The sequence below is a fragment of the Felis catus genome, chromosome E1 (genome assembly GCF_018350175.1).
Source record: "Felis catus isolate Fca126 chromosome E1, F.catus_Fca126_mat1.0, whole genome shotgun sequence".
NCBI lineage: Eukaryota > Metazoa > Chordata > Mammalia > Carnivora > Felidae > Felis > Felis catus.
Genome location: NC_058381.1, coordinates 28,579,899 through 28,601,976, shown reverse-complemented (window position 1 = coordinate 28,601,976; position 22,078 = coordinate 28,579,899).

The following is a 22,078-nucleotide window of genomic DNA, read 5'->3' as shown; positions in this document are numbered from 1 at the left end:
ACTACACATATATACTGATATCTTGTTAAGAGTCAAAAGTTTAGATTGTATCGGATAAAGGACAAAATCTCTTGAACCATCACCAGCAACCCTACCACTCTCATCTGGATGGCTCAGAGTTGACATTTACTGTGTTCTCCCTAAAATAACACCATCATGTGGAGAAACTGGTTTAGAAAGCATTTGTACAAACCATCATGAAGGGCAAATATTATTGCTTTCATATCACATATTTATAAACCAAGACATTAATTAAATTTCCTCACATTCTTATGACAAGGAAGCACAGAACCTGGGCTTATATTAAAGGTGTTCTGACTCCAGTCTGTGGGCTTTTCTCTGCATTTTGATTTTTTTAATGTTTATTTTTGAGAGAGAGAGAGAGAGAGAGAGAGAGAGGCAGAGAGAGAGGGAGACACAGAATCCAAAGCAGGCTGCAGGCTCTGAGCCGTCAGCACGGAGTTTGGGCTCTCCTTTGAATTGTGCTGTTTCCTTATATCTACTCCTGCCCCCAACCCCTTCCCTAATTTTTTCATTACAAAACCAGTGAGTCACATCAGAACAGTCCAACACTGTCCCTTTCCCCTCTCCAACTTGTACTTTATAGCTTACTTGGGCTCTCCTTACTCCTTACTTAATAAGACTTTAGGAAAGCATGAAAGGAAGAACATTATTATAGTTCTTCAAAAACTTGTCTCGGTCCCCCAGTGTCCATGCTGTGTGCCTAATAAATATCCCTCAAACTCACCAGTCCCAGGAAGAGATCTTCCTGAATGAAACAATCTTAGGAGGCATAATAGGATTGATTTCTGCTTTATTCTCTTTTTCTCCAACTTTGAAGATGGAGGCAGAGGCCATAAAATGTAGACATGCCAATTATAAAATTTTTTTAATGTTTATTTTATTTTTAAGAGAGACAGAGCATGAGCAGGGGATGGGCAGAGAGAGAGAGGGAGACACAGAATCCAAAGCAGGCTCCAGGCTCTGAGCTGTCAGCACAGAGCCCAATGCAGGGCCCTGAGCCGAAATTGGACACTCAACCTTGTGAGCCACCCAGGTGCCCCTAAACATGCCAATTATAAATCAGAGATTGTCAGATTAGATAAAAAGTAAAATCCAACTATATGCTGCCTACAAGGAACCCACTTTAAATAAAAAGTTTAAAAGTTAAAGGATGGAAAAAGATCTACCATACAAATATTAAAAGAAAGCTGGAATGGCTATATTAGTAACAGGCAAATAGACTTAAAAATGAGGAATATTAGCAGAGATAAAGAGGTGTATTTTATAAATTTAATTATATATTGATAAATGCAATTCATCAAGAAGACATAAACCTAAATGTTTATATACTTAATAACAGAACTTCAAAGTACATAAAGCAAGAAATTAATAGAAATGAAAGGAGAAATAGGAAAATCCACAATTACAGTTAGAGGTATAACATATTTTCTTAGTAGATGATAAAATATGTGGGGAGAAAATCAGTAAGCTTATAGAAGGCCTAAACAACATCATCAACCAATTTGACTTAATTGACATTTGTAGAACATTTCAGTCTACAGCAGAATGTATATTCTTTTCAAATGCACATGGAACATTGACTAAGACCATTTCTGGGCTATAAAACAAGTCCTAGTAAATTTTAAAAGATTGAAATCATACGAAACACATTCCAAGACCAAAATAGAATCAAAAGCAGAAAGAGATCCAGAAAATTCAAAGTATTTGATATTTAACTTCTAAATAATTTTTCAAGAAAGAAGTCATATTGGAAATTAGGAAAGACCTTAAGATTCTCTCTCTCTCTATCTCTCTTTCTGTCTCTCCCACTTCTGCCCCTCTGCCCCTCTCCTGACGTGCTCTCTCTCTCTCATAAGTAAGTAAATAAATAAATTAATTAATTAATTAATTAATTAATCCACCTTTCAGGAAGGTGGACAAATGACAAACTTCCAGTTATAAGAAGAGTAAGTACTAGGGATGTAATGTATGTCATGATGACTATAGTTAACACTGCTATATATTATATAGGGAAGTTGTTAGGAGAGTAAATCCTAAGAGTTCTCATCACAAAGTAAAATTTATTTTTCTTTCCTTTTTATTGTATCTATATGAGATGATGGATGTTAACCAAACCTATTGTGGTAATCATTTCACAATATATGTAAATCAAACCACCGTGCTTTATACCTTAAACTTATACAGTGATGTATGCCAATTATTTTTCAATAAAGCTGAAAAAAAGTACACTTTTTTTCTTGTACTATCTTTTTTCCTTCTATCAGATTTGAAAGACAATTGCATAAAGGAAGAATTTAAAACTGTGTTGATGAACTTATCAGGAATAAAGATGTAATTTGTAGGACAATAAAGGAAGAGGAAGGGAACAGAGCTATACAGGAGCAAAGCTTTTGTATGTTATTGAAATAATAATGGAATTAATCTAAACTGGGTTGTTATAAGTTAAGATATTAATTATAGGGGCACCTGGGTGGCTGGTTAAGCATCTAACTTTGGCTCAGGTCATGATCTCATGGTTTGTAGGTTTGAGCCCTGCATTGGGCTCTGTGCTGACAGCATGGAGCCTGGAACCTGCTTTAGATTCTGTGTCTCCCTCTCTCTCTGCCCCTCCTCCACTCACACTCCGTCTTTCTCAAAAATAAATAAACATTTAATTAATTAATTAATTAATTAATATATTAATTATAATCCCTAGAGAAATCACTGAGAAAATAACTCCAAAAATTTTTTAACATAGTAAAAAAGACAGTAATGGAACTTAAATGGTACACTAGAAAATATCTAACACAAAATAGGGCAGTAATAAAGGATCAGAAGAACAAAAAGAATACATATAGAAAACAAATTTTAAAAATGGCAGATGTAAATCCTCACCTTATCAATAACTATATTAAATGTGAATGGATTACACACACCAATCAAAAGGCAGAGATTAGCAGAATGATTTGGAAAAACATGATCCAACTATATGCTGTCTACAATAGACAAACTTTTGTTTCAAAGAGAAATAGGTTGAAAGTAAATGGATGGGAGAAGGTATACCAAGCAAACAGTAACCAAAATAGAGAATGACTCTACTAGTAATATCAGACAAAATAAACCTTTAGACAAAAATTGTTATCAAGACAAAGGATATTTTATGATCATAAAAAGGTCAATCCATCAAGAAGACATAATTCCTAAATTCAAGAATTAAATAGGGGCATTACTACAGACCTTACAGAAATAAAAAGGATTATAAGAGATTACTATGAACAATTGTATGCCAATAACCTCAATGAAATGGACAAATTCCTAGAAAGGAAAAAAACCTACCAAATATGACCAAAGAATCAATTAAAACTCTGAATAGACCTATAACGAATAAATTGCATTCCTAATTTAAAAAATCTTCCCATGAAAGGAAAACTCAGGCCACATAACTTTGTTGGTGAATTCTTCCAAACATTTAAATAATTAATGCCAATCCTTCACAAACTCTTCCAAGAAACAGAAAAGGGAACACTTCTCAATTCACTCCATGAAGCCAGTATTACCAAGATAACAACCAGACAGAAAACACAACAGGGAAAGAAAAATGTATACCAATATCCCTTATAAATATAGATCCAAAAACCCTCAAAAACCACTAGTAATGTGAATCTAGCAATATATAAAATGGCTAATACCTCATGACCAAGTAGGATTTATCCCAGGAATGTAAGACTCAACATACAAAAATCAATCAGTGTGATACACCATATTAATAGAAGAAAGGATAAAACCATATGGTCATCTCAATAGTTGCAGGAAAAGCTTTTGACAAAATCCAACACTCTTTCATGGGAAAAACACTCAACAAATTAGGAATATAAGGAAACTCCCTCAACCTGATAAAGGACACCTAAAACAAAAGCAAAAACAAAAAACCAACCATACCTAACATGATCGATAATGAAACACTACAACATTTGGAACAAGATAACGATGTCTCTCATCCTTTCTATTCAACATTGTTCTTGAGGGTCTAGCCAGGGCATTTAAGCAAGAAAAATAAATAAAAAACATCCAGATTGGGAAAGGAGTAAAACTATTTCTACAGAAGACATGATCATATTTACAGGAAATCTTAAGAAATTCACAAAATAACTATCAGAACTAATCAATGAGTTCATCAAGATTGTAGAATATAAGCTCAATATAAAAATTCAATTATATTTCTATACACTAGCAATGCACAATCTGAAAATTAAACATTCCACTTACAATGGCATCACAGAAAACAAAATATGTAGGAATAAATGTATTAAAAGAAGCACAAGACTTTAAACACTGCAAACTTCAAAATATCATTGCAAAAAATGAAAAAAGACTTAAATAAATGGAAGATATCCTAAGACTTAATACTGTTAAGATGACAGTACTTCTGGGGAGCCTGGGTGGCTCAGTTGGAGCATCCAATTCTTGATTTCAGCTCAGGTCATGACCTCATTGTTAGTGAGATCAAACCCTGAGGGGCCTCTTCACTGACAGCATGGAGCCTGCTTGAGATTCTCTCTCTCTCTCTCTCTCTCTCTCTCTCCCTCTCTCTCCTCCCTCCCTCCCTTCCTCTCTCTCTCTCTCCCCCTTCCTCCCTCCCTTTGCCCCTCTTTCCTGCTCTTGTTCTCTCTCTCAAATAAAAAATAAAACGAAATTTTAAAAAATGACAATTCTTCTTAAACTGATGTACAGATTCAACATGATCCATACCCAAATCCCAGCTTCACTTTTTTTCCAGAAAGTGACAAGCTTATTTTAAAATTTATATGGATACTCTGGGGCATCTGGGTGGCTTTGTCAGTTAAGCGCCTGACTTCAGCTCAGGTCATGATCTCATGGCTTGTGGGTTCAAGCCCCACGTTGGGCTCTGTGCTGACAGCTCAGAGCCTGGAGCCTGTTTCAGATTCTGTGTCTCCCTCTCTCTCTCTGCCCTTCCTCTGCTCATGCTGTCTCTCTCTCAAAAATAAATAAACAAAAAAAAAATAATAATAAAAGAAAAAAAAGAAAAAAGAAAAAAACTAACTAACTAAATAAATAAACATTTAGAAAATATTTAAATAAAATAAATAAGATTTATATGGATACTTAAAGCTGGAGGACTCACACTTTCTGATTTCAAAATTTACAAAGCTAAAGGAAGATGGTGTGGTACTGACATGAAGATAAACATATAGATTGATGGAATAAAATGAGACTCCAGAAATAAACCTTTACCTTTAGGGTCAATTGATTTTTGACAACTATGCCAAGACAATTTAACGGCAAAGAGTAGTCTTTTCAATAAATGGTGCCAAGACAATTGGATATGCACATGCAAAAGAATGAAGTTAGATTCCTACCTCAGGGCATTTATAAAAGATTCAAAATAGATCAAAGACATAAATGTAAGAGTTAAACTATAACACTTTTAGAAGAAAACAGGCATAAATCTTTATGACTACAGTAGCCAAAGCCTTCTTAGATATGACACCTAAAATAGAAATGATTTAAAAAAATAAATTGGACATCATCAAAATTCAAAATTTCTGCACTTCAAAGGACAATGAAATATTAAGAAAATGAAAATACAACTCATAAAATGAGAGAAAATAGTTTCAAATAATGTATCTGACAAGGTACCTGTATCTAGAATATACAAAGAAGTCCTACAAATCAATAATAAAAAGATACATAATTCAAGTAAAAATATGAACAAAGGATTTGAGCATACATTTCTCCAAAGAAGATATATAAATGACCAAAGAGTACATGAAAAGATGTTCAACATCACTGATTATTAAGAAAGTGCAAAGTAAAACCACAGTGATATACACTTCACTCCCACTAGGATGGTTATAATAAAAGGATAGATAATAAGTGTTGGTGATGATGTCAAGAAATTGGAACTCTCATACACTGTTGGAGGGAATACAAATTGGTGCCGCTGCTTTGAAATTCAGTCTGGCATTTCCTCAAAAGCTTAAAAATAAAGTTAGCATATAATGCGGCAATTCTACTCTTAGATATTTACCTTGGAGAATTAAAAACATACTTTCACACAAAAAGCAGCTAACATCATACTTAGTGGTGAAATACTGAACACTATCCCTAAAACTGGAAACCAAGAAGAATATTTGCTTTCACCAACTATACACAACATGATCATGTATGTAAACAATCCTAAATAATCTACAAAAATACCACTGGAACTAACAAGGTTAGCAAAGTCACAGAATATAAGGTCAATATACAAAAATCAATTGCATTTCCATATACTAGGAACAATTTGAAATTGAATTTTAAATATTAAAGCCATCTGTAATAACATAAAAAAAAGAAACAGAAAAATTAACAAAACATGTGCAAGACTTATAAAACTTCAAAATATTGGTAACATAAAATAAAGACCTAGTATATTAAATTAGGTAACAGGTTTATGGATTGGAAAAATTAATATTAAGATAGTCTCCTGGGGCACCTGGGTGGCTCAGTCGATTAAGCATCCAACTCTTGATTTCAGCTCAGGTCATGATCTCATGGTTTGTGAGATCAAACACCAAGTGGCGCTCTTTACCGACAGCATGGAGTCTGCTTGAAAGTTTCTCTCTCCCTCTCTCTCTGCCCCTTCCCGACTCATGCTCACTCACGCTTTCTCACGCTTTCTCTCTCTCTCTCTCTCTCTCTCTCTCTCTCTCTCTCAAAAAAAAAATCCTCTCCCCAAAATGATCTAAGTCTCAATAAAAATCCTACCAGGTTTTTTGGAGAATTGACAAACTGATTCTAAAATTTACATGGAAATGCAAAAGCTTAGCCAAAAACAATTTGACAAGGAAAAACAGTTGAGAGCTTACAATATTTGGTTTGTAGACAATATAAAAATACAGTAATTACTACAGTGTCCCATTGGCATAAAGGTAGACATATGGATCAATGGGACAGGATAGAGTCCAAAATAGATCCATACATATACAATCAATAGATTTTAATTTTTTTTAATGTTTATTTATTGTATAGAGAGAGACAGAGAGAGAGAGACAGAGCATGAGCAGGGGAGGGGCAGAGAGAGGGGGAGACACAGAATCGAAGCAGGCTCCAGGCTCCAAGCTGTCAGCACAGAGCCCAACACGGGGCTCAAACTCACAAACTATGAGATCATGACCTAAGCCAAAGTTGGTCGCTCAACCAACTGAGCCACCCAGGTGCGCCTACAATCAATAGGTTTTAGATTTTTGACAAAGGTCCCAAAGTAATTCTATGGAGAAAAACAATACTTTCAATAAACAATGCAGAACAACTGGGTATCTATATGCAAAAAACAAAACAAAACAAAACAAAACAAAACAAAACAAAATCAATTCCTTACCTCATAGAATTTAACAAGTTAAAGCAACATGGATCATAGACCTGAAGTAAGAGCTACAACTACAAAACTTGTAGACAAAAACACAAGAGAAAATCTGTGAGATCCTGAGTTAGGTAAAAATTTTTTTCTTAACATCTTTTTATTGTATCTCTCTTTTTAAAAAAATTATAGTTGACAGGTAAAAATATTTTTTAGCTAAGACCCAAGATGTACAAACTACAAAAGAAAAAAGCTAATGAATTGGTCTTTATCAAAATGAAAAGCCGTTCTTAGAAAACACTTGTTAAGAAAACAAAAAGATGAGAAACATATTGGAAAAAAATTGTAAATGCATATGTGATAAAGGACATATCCAGAAAAATAAAGTACTCTCACAGCTCAGTTATCATAGGACAATCTTATATTTTAATGGCCAAAATATTTGAACAGATATTTCACCAGTGAAGATATATGAATGACAATATGTCCATGAAGAGATGTTCAACATCATTAGTTATCAAGGAAATGCATTTTAAAGCCAAGACAAGACATTACTGCACATTTATTCTACCTATTAGAATGCTAAAGTTTAATGAGTAGAAAATAACAAATTCTAGTAAGGATGTGGAGCAACTAGAACTCACGATATTGCTGGTCAGAACGCAAAATAGTATAGACATTTTGGAAAAACTAGACATTTCTTACAAAGGGAAACATTTACCTACCATATGATCCAGCAATCCCATTCCTAATTATTTACTCAAAAGCAATGTCAACATATGTCCACACAAAGATTTATATGTGAATATGCATAGCAACTTTATTCCTAATAGTAAAAATGGGAAACAGCCCAGATGTCCACCAGCATGTGTATATTTAAATAAATTGTATAGTATTTATACAACGGAATATTACACATTAAAAACAAAGTAACTACTGATACATAAAACTACATGGATGAATCTTCGAAAGTCATTAGGCTAAGTGAAGGAAGCTGGACACAAAGTGATATATTCTGTGTGGTTTCTTTTATATGACACTCTAAAAAAAATAAAAACTATAAAGATGGAACACAGATCTGTGGTTGCCTGGGGTTGGGGTTGGAAAAACATTAAGCATAAAGGGGCAGTGGAGGGAATTTGAGAAGTAATGGAACTATTAAAACCTATAGAACCATGTGTGACAATGAGTGCATTTTATTGTATGTAAACTCTTTACCAGATTGTGACAGGTACCTAAACTGTAATGCAGAGTATGACAAAGAAATTGAATTGTGTTATAAGTTATTCACTTAACCACACTGAAAGAAAAGACAGCCAACCTAAATAACCTCAGAAAACAGTATTTTGATTGGAAACCCAAGGCTAAAGTAAAAAGAACTGTACACAAATGCTGTACTCTAGTTGGTAATTTCTTTCTCAGGGGGGTGTGGGTTAGCAATTCTGAAACTAATTTATGTGTATACTAAGTTTGAACTAATAAGTAAATATATTGTAAATAATGAGAGACATATTTCTCCCTGCCTGAGATGGAAATTACAAATAAGGGGAAGGGTGAAGGCAAGAATGAACCCTGTGGTGCTGAATTAGAGTTGGAGTTAGCAATAAAAACTCATGAGTATGTAAAAATATGTATAAAAACTGGGTCAGAAATGAATGTAGGTACATATGTATGCATGAGTTGGCATCCATACATAGCATTCTTAGCTCTGTCCACTGAAAGAGCCTAGACGTAATGACTCCCCAGTAGAAATAAGCCCTCCCATACCCAAACCTTGGTTTCTAACTACCATACCACTCCATTACAAAGCAATCAGGGTTCATTGGAGAATTGACTCCCTGAAAGAAGCAGAATAGAACCTCTTAGGCAGCTCTAGGCTAGGGAGCACCCATCAGCCAAGAGCAATCCTGAGACATGTGCATGTATTAGCTGTTGACAGCCAACATGCTCAGCAGCTAATCAAGTGGACCTGGGCAGGGCACCAACAGCATCTGTTACAAGTATATTTGAGGGATGTGATCCTAGGAAACACTGGTATGGGAGTGGCACTAAACCCAGGCCAACTTGCTCAGGGCATCCCCACCCAGGCAGTGTACCAACAGGTGGAATAGGTAAGACTACATGGGTATTTCCACACTGACATAACCAGAGTTGGTAGGAGAAGAAAATATGTCAGTGGTACCCATTCAGCTTCTTTTTAAAAATGTTTTATTTTTGAGAGAAAGAGAGATAGAGATAGAGATAGAGATAGAGATAGAGATAGAGATAGAGATAGAGATGAGAGAGAGAGAGAGAGAGAGAGAGAGAGACAAGTTGGAGAGGGGCAGAGAGGGAGGGAGACAGAGGACCCAAAGCAGGCTCTGTGCTGAGACCAGACAGCCAATGTGGGATTTGAACTCATGAACCATGAGATCATGACCTGAGCTAAAGTTGGATGCATAACCAACTGAGCCACCCAGGCACCCCTAGAAGCTCAGTTTCTGAATCAGTTCACTCATATGCCCCAGTCAGATCTCAAATGCCTTTTCACAAGAAATATACTCAGTTTCTGGTAATTAACTGCTTTTATCTTGAGCAGCCTCATTTTCCCTACAGTGTGTCCCAACAGGTTAGCCCAGGTCTTCAGTGACTGTTCACTCCTATCAGTAGGAGTGTACTAAATAGTAGGACTCTGGTGATATTGGCTTCTATGGTCCCTCCCCCTCCAAGATGCTTCAATTTTTAGAAATACAGAGACTTTAAAATTCACCTTTCACGCTCCTCCCTTTCTTGTATTTCCTCCTGGAAATGCAAAGAAAGTAAAGTTTTCAATAAATTCCAATAAGTGGCAGAACTTTCTGCCAGCTGCAGGACTCTTTCAAGTTTAATCTTGCTAAAGTCTACTGACTTTTCCCAAATCAGAAACGACCTTTTGACAGTCTATATTCATATCTACACAATAAGTTTGATTCAAAGTTTTGGCTATTCTCTCCAAAAAAAATTGTTTGGCTACAGTTATTGGGATTGAAAGTAGATGGTGATGCAAATTACTTTGAGTAAGGATTCTCAGCAATTATGTCCAAGCCCAAGATGTGGTGGTTATGTTTGTTCCACCATTCATCAATTAATTCACTTCATTTATTCATTTAACAAATATTTATTGCTAGTCTCTATGTGTGGGGCACTGTGTTAAGCCCTGGGGATGTACAGTCTCTGACCTCATGGAATCTACATTATGGTCCAGGTAGATAGCAAGTAAACAAAAAAGTAAAACATGGTACAATATATAGTGGTCAGTTCCGTGAAGAAAAATAAAGCAAGGAAGGATGATAAGACTTGTGGGAGGAGTTTGAAATGTTTTTTAAGGGAAATCAGGAAAACACTCACTGGAACTGTGATATTCATGTAAATACCTGAAGATGGTGATGGAGCAAGCCACATGGATATCTGGAGAATAAGCATTCCAAGCAGAGGAAACAATGCAAATCTGGGTGATGGAGCATGGGTATGCATTGTATTTATTCTCAACTGTATTATGTGAATAATTATAATAGTATACATTGTTAAATTAGATCTGGTTCCAAGCTTCCACTCAGCAAAGCTGATGGAAATCCAGTGTCAGTCAATATTAGCAGCCTTTTCCACTCCCTGGAGTAGTATCCCCCTGCCTTGGAAAGACATCTACTCTATCATGGTCATTACTGTGATGGTCATGGTCTGCACTCTCCAAGGAGCAGCTACTTTCTGATCATCATGTCCATCTTCCTCATGACTAACTCAGTCCCCTGGGACCCCAGCCTTAGGGATTAGCCACAGATATCCATGTGCCACCCCATTAGAGGTCCTGCCCCATCTAGGAAAGCTGAGAAGGAGCTAAAGTTCCCTGTTTCTTGGCCCTGCATCTCCAACATAACTAGCAATCCCTCCATCCCTTCAGCCTTCAGAAACCAAGCTGTCTCCTTTCTACTTTCCCTCCTCCCCTGAGTACCTCAACAGAGCTCCCTAACCTTTATGAGCTACGTTTGTCAGTTATGTTGTTGTTGTTGTTGTTGTTGGCGGTGGTGGTGGTGGTGGTGGTGTGGGGGGAGGTTAATTTATTTGCTTGTTTAGGTAAAACAAGCACTTATTAATTTCCCAGGAGGCAAGGAAAATGCAATCTACCAGGGCACAAAACTTTAATTGCTTTCTTGAGGAAGGGTTGAGGGGAAAGTATTTTTATTCTTTCAACAGAAGATAGAGTTAAGGTCTCAATCAGGTTAATCTACCATATAAATATCTCTGGAATTTGTTTTGGCTCCCCACCTCCAGGACAACCAATCACTGTCTTATTTCAAGTTACCACTAGCTCTTGCCTAGATGACAGCAATAGGTTCCCACCTGACCTCTCCGTCTATAGTCTTTCCCCATCCAACTCTTCTCCATACTGAAACCAGAGTGACCTCTCTAAGGCAATAATCTGATGAGGTTTAAAATCTCTTTGCCAATTAAGAAACCAGCATGTGATCCAATTCAGGCCAATGAGATATGAGAAAAAAACTTGCCAACATTACTGGGAAAGCTATCCTCTCTCTTCTGTGAGATTCTCTGCCTGTCTCTGAATGTGGTTGTGTGCCATCTTGCTTCCAAAGGAAGGATGGCTAGAAGCTTGGAGAAGGCAAAGCCAGGAGAACTGTAGAGTAAAGGAAGCCAGAACCACTGAATTAAGTCAATCCTGAAGTCCACCTTATCTCTAGACTTCTGGTTAGATTTTTTTCTTTTTTTAATGTGTATTTTAGATGATCAAAAATGTGGAACAGACGTTGGTTGTACAATGACGTGAATACATTTAATACTGAACTGTGCACTTAAAATGATTAAAATGGTAACTTTTATGTTAAGTGTATTTTACCACAATTTTAAAAAAGTTACAATGATAGAAATATGGAACAAATAGTATTAATGACTACTTGTGCATCTAGCATCCAACTTAAAAATTTCCCTATTAATTAGGCCAACTTGAGTTGGCTTTTTGGTGACTTGGACCCAGCAAATGCATGATAAGTAATGCAGAATTTGGTAGCAATAAGTAGGAATGTTTAAATGAACAAACGGATCATAAGCCTGATGGAATTGGCTGAACTGAAGAGATAGGGGTTGATCATGGGCTGGAAAGTCAGCAATCCTTTTTTAGGTGATTGTGATATACTTGGTTTATCTGCCTCTTGAAATTTAATGGGCAAAAAAAAAAAAATCATTTAGGGGTCTCATTCAAATGATTCCAGTTCAATAGGTCTAGGGTGGGGACCAAGAGTCTGCATTTCCTTTTTTTTTTTTTAAGGTTACTTTAATGTTTATTTATTTTTGAGAGAGAGAGAGGCAGAGTGCAAGAGGGGAGGGGCAGAGAGGGAGAAACACAACCCAAAGTAGGCTCCAGGCTCTGAGATGTCAGCACAGAGCCCGACGCAAGGCTCAGACTCATGAACCCTGAGATCATAACCTGAGCCTAAGTCAGACACTCAACCGACTGAGCCACCCAGGTGCCCCAAGAGTCTGCATTTCTTTCTTTCTTTTTTTTAATGTTTATTTATTTTTGAGAGAGAGAGAGAGAGAGAGAGAGAGAGAGAGAGAGAGAGAGAGAGGCAGAGAGCAAGAGGGGGAGGGGCAGAGAGAGAGAGACAGAATCGGAAGCAGGCTCCAGACTCTAAGCTGTCAGTACAGAGCCTGGCGTGGGACTCAAATCCACAAACTGTGATATCACAACCTGAGCTGAAGTTGGACGCTTAACCAACGGAGCCACCCAGGCACCCCTAGAGAGTCTGCATTTCTAACAAGCTCCCAGGTGATGCCAATGTTGGACCACACTTTGATTAACAAGGAATTAAACTGATGTAGCCTGAAAGAGGGACCTTATATCATGCAGGCTGTTGCATCAGGAGGATAGTGGGCAAAATTCAGGGTATTGGAATGTGTTAGCAACTTATAACCCCGGGTAAGATTTTACAAGAGACATGCTTAGCCTCACACTGGCCTGTGCGCAAACAGAGAAAGAAGAAAATACACCTCTGTTAACACAGGTTCTCAGTCTGTGAACTACAATAAAGAAACAGCTGGTGGGGCGCCTGGGTGGCGCAGTCGGTTAAGCGTCCGACTTCAGCCAGGTCACGATCTCTCTCTCTCGGTCCGTGAGTTCGAGCCCTGCGTCAGGCTTTGGGCTGATGGCTCAGAGCCTGGAGCCTGTTTCCGATTCTGTGTCTCCCTCTCTCTCTGCCCCGCCCCCGTTCATGCTCTGTCTCTCTCTGTCCCCCAAAAAATAAATAAACGTTGAAAAAAAAATTAAAAAAAAAAAAAAGAAAGAAACAGCTGGAATTCTGATAATGCAATTATGTTTATCTTGGTCAACTTTTTAGAGTATCTCCATATTTATAGAAAATACAAGTGAATGGTGAATAAGTAAACTCACCATAAGAAAAAGCTGCTTAGGGGCACCTGGGTGGCTCAGTGGTTAAGTGTCCGACTTCAGCCAGGTCACGATCTCACGGTCCGTGAGTTCGAGCCCCGCGTCGGGCTCTGGGTTGATGGCTCAGAGCCTGGAGCCTGTTTCCGATTCTGTGTCTCCCTCTCTCTCTGCCCCTCCCCCGTTCATGCTCTGTCTCTCTCTGTCTCAAAAATAAATAAATGTTAAAGAAAAATTTAAAAAAAGAAAAAAGAAAAAGCTGCTTGGACACACAATCAGCAAAGAAATTGAATCAGTAATTAAAAATCTCCCAAGAAACAAGAGTCCTGGGGCAGATGGCTTCCCAGGGGAATTCTACCAGCCATTTAAAGAAGAGTTAAGGGGCACCTGGGTGGCTCAGTCAGTTAAGTGTCCAACTCTTGATTTCGTCTCGGGTCATGATCTCACAGTTCATGAGATTGAGCCTCGCATCGGGCTCTGAACTGAAAGTGTGGAATCTCTCTCTCTCTCTCTCTCCCTCTCTCTCTCTCTGCCCCTTCCATGCTCTCTCTCTCTTGCTCTCTCAAAATAAATAAGTAAACATTTTAAAAAACCAATAGAGTTCATACCTATTCTTCTCAAACTCTTCCCCAAAAAATAGAAATAGAAGGAAAACTTCCAAACTCATTCTACAAAGCCAGCATTACCTTGATTCCAAAAGCAGACAATTGTAGGACAATATCCGTGATGAACACAGATGCAAAATTTCTCAAAAAGATATTAGCAAATCGAACCCAACAGTACAGTAAAAGAATTATTCACCATGATCAAGTGGGATGTATTTCTGGGCTGCAGGGCTAGTGTCCTCCCAACACACAAGAAGTTCTCAGCATAAATACAGTGTGCCCCTTCTGTCTGATATCTTCTTTCTATTCCTCTACTTCCCGACTTAAGCCCACTTCCCTTCATACTTGCCTCACACCTCCCCTTGCTCAGGGCAGCCTCCTTCACCCTCAACTATATTAGGCCCCTGCCATGTGCATTCAGATCATATGTACCCTTATTTCCTACTATTCATACAGCTGAAGTTACACAATTAAAAGTGTGATTTAAAAAAAATTACTATCAACTCTAAGTTCCATGAAGACAGAAATCATGTCTATCTTGAGTTCCAAAGCATTCCCAGAACTTAAGAGCCCAGCACATAGTAGGCACTTGCTCAATAAATGAACAATTATCTTTTTATATGTCTTTCTGCTCCACTAACCAGTGAGCTTTATAAGAGGAAGAACCCAGATTCAATTTATCTTTGTATCCTCAGATAACCCAAACAATTGCTCAATGCATAATTATTTGGCTTGTACTGAACTGAATTCAACTATCAGGAGGAGCAGTGCCCCAGGGACTTGGCTAGAGTTTAGGAGGAAGTTCCAGGGTTTGGACAGGAGAGGGTAACAGTGAGGCCATCTACTCAGAGGCCCAGGTATTTAGATGAAGGTGGGCCTTCTAAGGTCTGCAGCCAGAAGAGAAAAGAGAAAACACGGGTTGCTATCAGCACTGCAGATTGGTTTGAAGTGTAAGGCTAGGAAACCCTGCTAGGCTGCTTTCCAGGAGACAAGCATCACCACCTGCCCAGTAGTCGGCCCACAGGGACTTCTGGGAGATGGGAGCAGCTAGCCTGGGTTCTGGGTTCGAGAGCAGAAATCCTGTCTGGGCCAGCTGCTATCCCCTAGGCTGTGAACATCCACATCCCCTCAAAAGGAAAACCAAGAGCTGGCCCCTTGGGGAACAGGATGGTCTCCATGGTCCCCATTACTTCTGTCTTTCTCATCAGACACCAAGTAGGCCACAGGGGGGTTCTACAGTCACCAAGGCAAACAGGAAGTCCAGCAGCAGAAGCCAAAAAAATTTTTTTTCCATTTCCCTCTTTCACATCTGTGACATGCAACCCAGCAATGAGAACATAGGATTTAAGCAGTTTCCTTTCTTAGTTTCAGCTTTGGACCCTCCTTGGGACTATAACTTGAGAGCCAGAAGAGACTATGAGAACATGGAACGTGATGATTCAAGAACAAGGGCATGCTGCAGTAGCTGCTCCCCCCCATGACTAAGAACTCTTCTTGATAACTAGGTATGACATGTGAATCATGCTTTATGTGTCTGCACACACAATCTCAGGTTATGACATATGCTGGTGCTACTGCTCCCTTTTGCCAGAGGAGGAAGCCAAGGTTCAGAGATCGAGTGACCAAGTGACAGCAACTGAGCAGGGTTGTTAGGATCCAGTGAGATCTGCTGGCCCCACTCCAAGTTCCCTCTCTGCCCAAGCTAGCTGGACACCTCTCCAGGGGAGCAGGAATAGCCCAACAAACACAGAACACAAGCTAAATGTGCCTCATACTGGGGTGTCTGCTTTAGCTAAATAGTAAGTAAATTTAAATTTTTTTAACGTTTATTGTTGAGAGACAGAGAGAGACAGAGCATGAGCAGGGGAGGGGCAGAGAGAGGGAGACACTGAATCTGAAGCAGGCTGCAGGCTCTGAGCTGTCTGCACAGAGCCTGACGTGGGGCTTGAACTCACAAACTGTGAGATCATGACCTGAGCCAACGTCGGACACTTAACCAACCGAGCCACCCAGGTGCCCCAATGGTAAGTAAATTTAAAATGTTTATATAAAAACAAACACAGATCACTTCTGCGGGACATGAAAGCAAAACTTTTTAAAGTTAAAATGTGAGATATCAAACTTTTAGTTGATAATAAGGTAACATTAATTGAGATAAATGTACTGCAGTGACATAAGATGTTAATCACAGTGGAAACTGCATATGGGTATAGGGAACTCTCTACTACCTCTGCAATAATATTGGAAATCCAAAAGTGTTCTGAAGTAAAAGTTCTATTAAAAAGTGTGAGATATTAAAGAAATTGTAGAATCTGAGATTCTTCCAGGGATACACGCTCATAGTACACTTTTGTTAGAGGTACACAGAGGCAATGTTTCAAAAGCTTGCCCATGCCCTATTGTTTGCAGAGTAGAAGGACATTATACAGAATTCTTATGTCTTAAGGGAAGAACAAGAAGGCAGAATAGTAAATATTCTTTCACTGCCCTTCCTGGGCCTCTGTCCCTTCTTAGCACCCCAAGAAGAATAAGAGGCAAATAACCACTTAGCCCTCCCCAGGTTCCCACCAGAGTGGAAGGGATTCTATTATAGAGTTACCTGAAGCACCTCACCATATTCTAGCCTCCACAACAATCTTCCAGAGCATGTTATTCTTGCATACCCCCAAATCTGGATGGAGCCCCATCAAGAAGTAGTGAGAACTCATCCACTTATAGTAAGTCTGGGAAGCACACAACTTGGCACCCAGCATGCACCACCCACCAGTGGTGGGCTAGTCAGCAGGGGAGCAGGGTGCCTTCTCAGGGATGTCCATTCAGTACTCCAGCCTCCATCCAGCACAGAGACCTAAGCAACTTTACAAGACTGGGGTCACATGGGTCCTGCTGCTTCTGAAAGATTCTTCAGCCATCTGGGAAATAGACATTGAAGTTCTACCTTAAGTTTGAGAAGGGTATTTAAGCTACTCTTTTCTCCCAACTATAAAAGGACCACGATTCAGATGTTCCTTATGATCACTTGGCCCTATTTTTGTGCAGCTTAGGATGGGCAGTGGGGCTCTAAGTTGGGGAAAGTAAAGGAGAAAAGAGAAAAATCCAGAAATTATTTCCTCTAGCTACACCTTAAATAGTCACAGAATTTTAATCAGTCTAGGAAATGGTTTCTAGAAACAGCTTTAGAACTGACAGTCAAGAACTTGGACTTCAATGACTAAGTTAAGCCAAGTGATTTTTACACCACTGTCATCATCTTTATAATAAAAAAAAATTATTGATTACCCAATATAACTTAGAGCTCTTAAGATATTGAGAATCTGATTTTGGCAACAGAAAAGATGCATAAAGAGATAATAAATAGGAAAAGCAAAAAGGAGAGAAAATAAACCAATGGACAGTGCTCTCTGGAGCTTGGCAGATAGGGAAGGCTTCATAAAGAAGATAGGGCTTGAGCTGAACACTGGACTTGCAAAAGAAGGGAGAGAACAAGCCAGGTATGGAGGATGGCAGAGGAAAGGCACAGGAGCAGGATGTGCTTAGCATGTTGGAAAAAAGGAGCAGGTGAATTTGACTGGAATGGAGAGTTTGGGTAGAGGGGTGATGTGTGATGGGCTTGGAGACATAGGAAGGGATTTATGGAAGACAATTGTATAGGAGTTGGTGACTGAGATGTGAGACAGAAGGAAGAAGAAGAGAAAGAAAAGGAGGAGGAAAAGAAAAAGGAGAAGTAGGGGAAGAAGGAGGAGGGGGGAGGAGGAGAAAAAGGAGGAGAAAAGGGAGAGGAAGGAGGAGGAGGAATAGAAGGAGAAAAGTAGAAGTAGTAAGAGCATCCAGGAGGACTCCCTGGTTTCCAACTTGAGTGACTGAGAGAATGATCACATCCCTGCAGAATTTTTCTTCCTCTTTCTCAACAAGATTCCTCTCATCTTTTATTTCAGTTGTCCCCCAGAACTAAAGAAAACCCCATCTCAGCTGGTCCTGAAAGTGAATAACATAGGATTCTGGTCCCCTATTTGTGTAAAGAGGGTAGGTGAGGGTATGTGACTTGCACAGGATTGTACAAGGGGGCAGGGGTAGAGTGGTACTGGGACCTACTGGATCTGATGACAGAATCCTAAACATCAGAGCCTAGGGGAAGCATCACACTTATTTAGTGGATCCACTTCTCTTTTCAGATAAGGAAACTGAGACCTGCAAATAAAGAGTGACTTCCCCAAGGTCACACAGCCCATGTGAAGCAAGCTACGACTAGGACCTGACTTTCTGAGTCTTACTCCAGCACTCCTTGCTCTTCCACTTATTGCTTAATGTTTCATCTATGTGTTCGCATGTGCACACGCAGGTTTGCTTGAGCAACGGGAATTTTGTTGGAATGATATTTTCTTGTGTATATACCCCCAAGGTATACCTCATTAGACTCCTCACATAATAACAATAATAATTTAAGGTTGCTTTTGTTGAAAATCCTGAGTTTATTCATGACATATATGATAGTTAGCTTATCTCCCCATCTCTACCCCAACTGTTTCTGGATTTATTTGGGGCCAAATTGTCTTGGCTGAACTCTGAGGTCTGTGCTTCTTCCAGTCCTATCCCTACATTACCCTCCCAAGGCACAGAACTGATCTGATGCCTTTTTCATTTGAAATAAACTTACAAAAATTTATAATATGTAAGCTAAGAAGAGAAAGAATTGAGAGTAAGAAACAAAACAAAACAGGACACACATAAGGCCAGGTGCTCAATGAATATCCAAGAGGGCAGAGAATAAGAGGAAGGAAGGACAGGACATTGGGGGAAATGGGAGAATGGTCTTGACCAAAAAAAGGATTTTCACTGAATGAAGAGAAGGAAGGGATAACATTCTACCCACTCCACCAAGGTTCCTGGGGAGGCCTTAACAAGACCCAGCACTTTAGTTCCCAGCATACTGTGGCTAATTGGAAAAACTCATTGATATGAAGTTTGTCACTCAGAATCCTTATGTTATGCCAATCTCAGAAACCACCAAACATTTGGCGAATCTTCCCACTACAAAATACTTTGAAAAGACAATGGAGCCCCTTCCTGTCTGTTGAGGGAGGCACACAAATTATCCCAGACATTTTTATCTTCTGCAAATCCCTCCTTGCTCTGATGGGTTCTGCCTGGCAATGTGCCATGCCTCTCAAAGGCCTGTGCTGCCCAGAGACCAGATTCAGAGAAGTTTAATCATCTCTACCCCACTCCAGTGGCCAGGATGGCTCAAGCCAGAGCACCTTCCTTAAGGTTCCTTCCTTCCCTGGGGTAGAACAAATGGACAATGCCCACACAGGGTAAACATTGGTATATGGAGCCATGCTGGGGACAAGAAGTCTGTTTGTTTGGTGTTCTGGGAAACAAGAAGGGGAAATGCATTTTAACCAGGAAGGAAAAAAATAAACTATCCAGCTCTGAATGGCAGCCAAGCCACTGGGAGATCACTGCAAACAGACAACTGAGGAAGGGACTGGCAATGCTTCCAAGGACGATGGCACCTGAAATGGTGGAGATGGTGGGGAGGCCATGGGACAGGGTGAGAGCTACAATCACCTCATAGAAACAGTGGCCACTTTGACACTGACCATGAGTGTCCCTTTGATCAGCCAAAGGTTTTGTGTGTAGCATTCAGAATTCTAATTTTGGAAGGCAATAGAAAAAAGCAACCATGTCTGAGGTCGAATGGACTTTATATTCATTGGGTTCTCCCAGCTGCTGATGCTCTATTACTAAAATATCTTGAAATCTCTGTGCTCTTATATGAGAATCTATTGGCCTTTTTAGCCTTCTACTGGACTTTCTGTCTTCCTGTCTCCATTTCTCAGGCCAGTTTGCCATTCCCTAATTGGAAGACAAATAACTGTACTAAACAGATTTAACTAGACTGAGATAAGTCCATGATAACATGTCATTGCATGTCAACAAAGTTCTGAAAACACAAATTAGCCACAGGTCAGTTATATGTCCGCTGTGACTGCCTCCAGGTATACTTCATGCTAAGAACAAAGCAAGGGCCACACTGGTCTGGAGCAGACACTGCCCCATCCTTGCCCATTACAAAAAGGTCAGACCTAGGACATATCACATCTTATTATAACATGATCAAGATCCAAGAACAGTCAGACCTGCCTTTTGCTGTTACCCTGACTCCAGTAGTTCACTATATATTGTACATAGGAAAGTGGTGTTATCTCATAGATCTTCTAGAAGGAAATTCCATCTTGAAATCAATTGAAACCAACTAGGTCAGATTCATCTAATGATGTAGCTCTGTTAACCCATAAAGCATGAAACCCAGAGGTGAGAGCCTGGAGAAGCATGTTTCAAAGTTCAAGGAATGGTCACACAAAGAAAAACAATGCTTGGCTGAGGAACAGAAATGTCTTTCAAAGAAAACAAGAGCCTAAAGTCCCTCACTCCCCTTTCCTGGACAGCTGCCTTTTTCTGGGATGCCCAGCTCATTTGCCTGGGCAAATCACAAGAGAAGCAGCTTTTAACTACCTTCCATAAGCTGAAGAAAAGGGATATCACTTTTTGGAAGGTAAACTCAGGGGTTTGGTACATGGTTGTTGAATTTCTGACAGTCTCTCAGAGTATTTTCAACCCAAGGCATAATTTCATGAAGAGCATATGGGTTTTTTTTTTTATTTTTAAAAGTGTTTATTTTTGGGGCGCCTGGGTGGCGCAGTCGGTTAGGCGTCCGACTTCAGCCAGGTCACGATCTCGCGGTCCGTGAGTTCAAGCCCCGCGTCGGGCTCTGGGCTGATGGCTCGGAGCCTGGAGCCTGTTTCCGATTCTGTGTCTCCCTCTCTCTCTGGCCCTCCCGCGTTCATGCTCTGTCTCTCTCTGTCCCAAAAATAAAATAAACGTTGAAAAAAAAAATTAAAAAAAAAAGTGTTTATTTTTGAGAGAAAGAGAGAGAGAGAGAGAGAGAGAGAGAGAGAGAGAGAGAGAGAAAGTGGGGGAGGGTCAGGGGGGCGCAGAGGATCTGTGCTGACAGCAGAGAGCCCAATGCAAGGCTCAAACTCACAAACTGTGAGATTGTGACCTGAGCCGAAGTCAAATGCTTAACCGACTGAACCACTCAGGCACTCAAGAGCTTATGTTTTTATCTTTCTGTCTGTAAAATACATTTCAATGAAATTTCATTTTCCTGAAATTTCAGAAAACTTCCTGTTTCCTTCCTTTGTGGAGTTAACTTGAAATTTCAAAGTCATTGAGGTAGGGGTGGTATATTACATATAAGTTCCCAGATATTGGTTGTTTTTTAATGGCCATCCTATAGAAGGCATGAAGTTACAGACTCCTAGTAATCATTTAAACTATCAATTTTCTAACTAGAGAATGTGATATACCAAAAGGTGAAATGACTTTCCCAGAGCCATATAAATGACAGAAATGGGGACTTAACCTACCACCCTGACAAGTTCAGGGTTCTTGTGACCTCTCTGGTGGCCAAAAGAAGGGGCAGTATTCACAGAAAAAAAAAAAAAAGTCAGTTTTTTTTTATTGCTTTAAATCCAGGACAAATCTATCTCCTTCTACAAAGAATCAGGTGAAAGGTAAGGGAGGGATCAAAAGGCAGTGAATAAATGAGTGGAGAAGAGGACCATTCAATTGTTCCCAATTTAAGAGTTTTTCTGATGCCATAAAGGGCTTAAGAGGGACAAGCGTGCTCAGAAT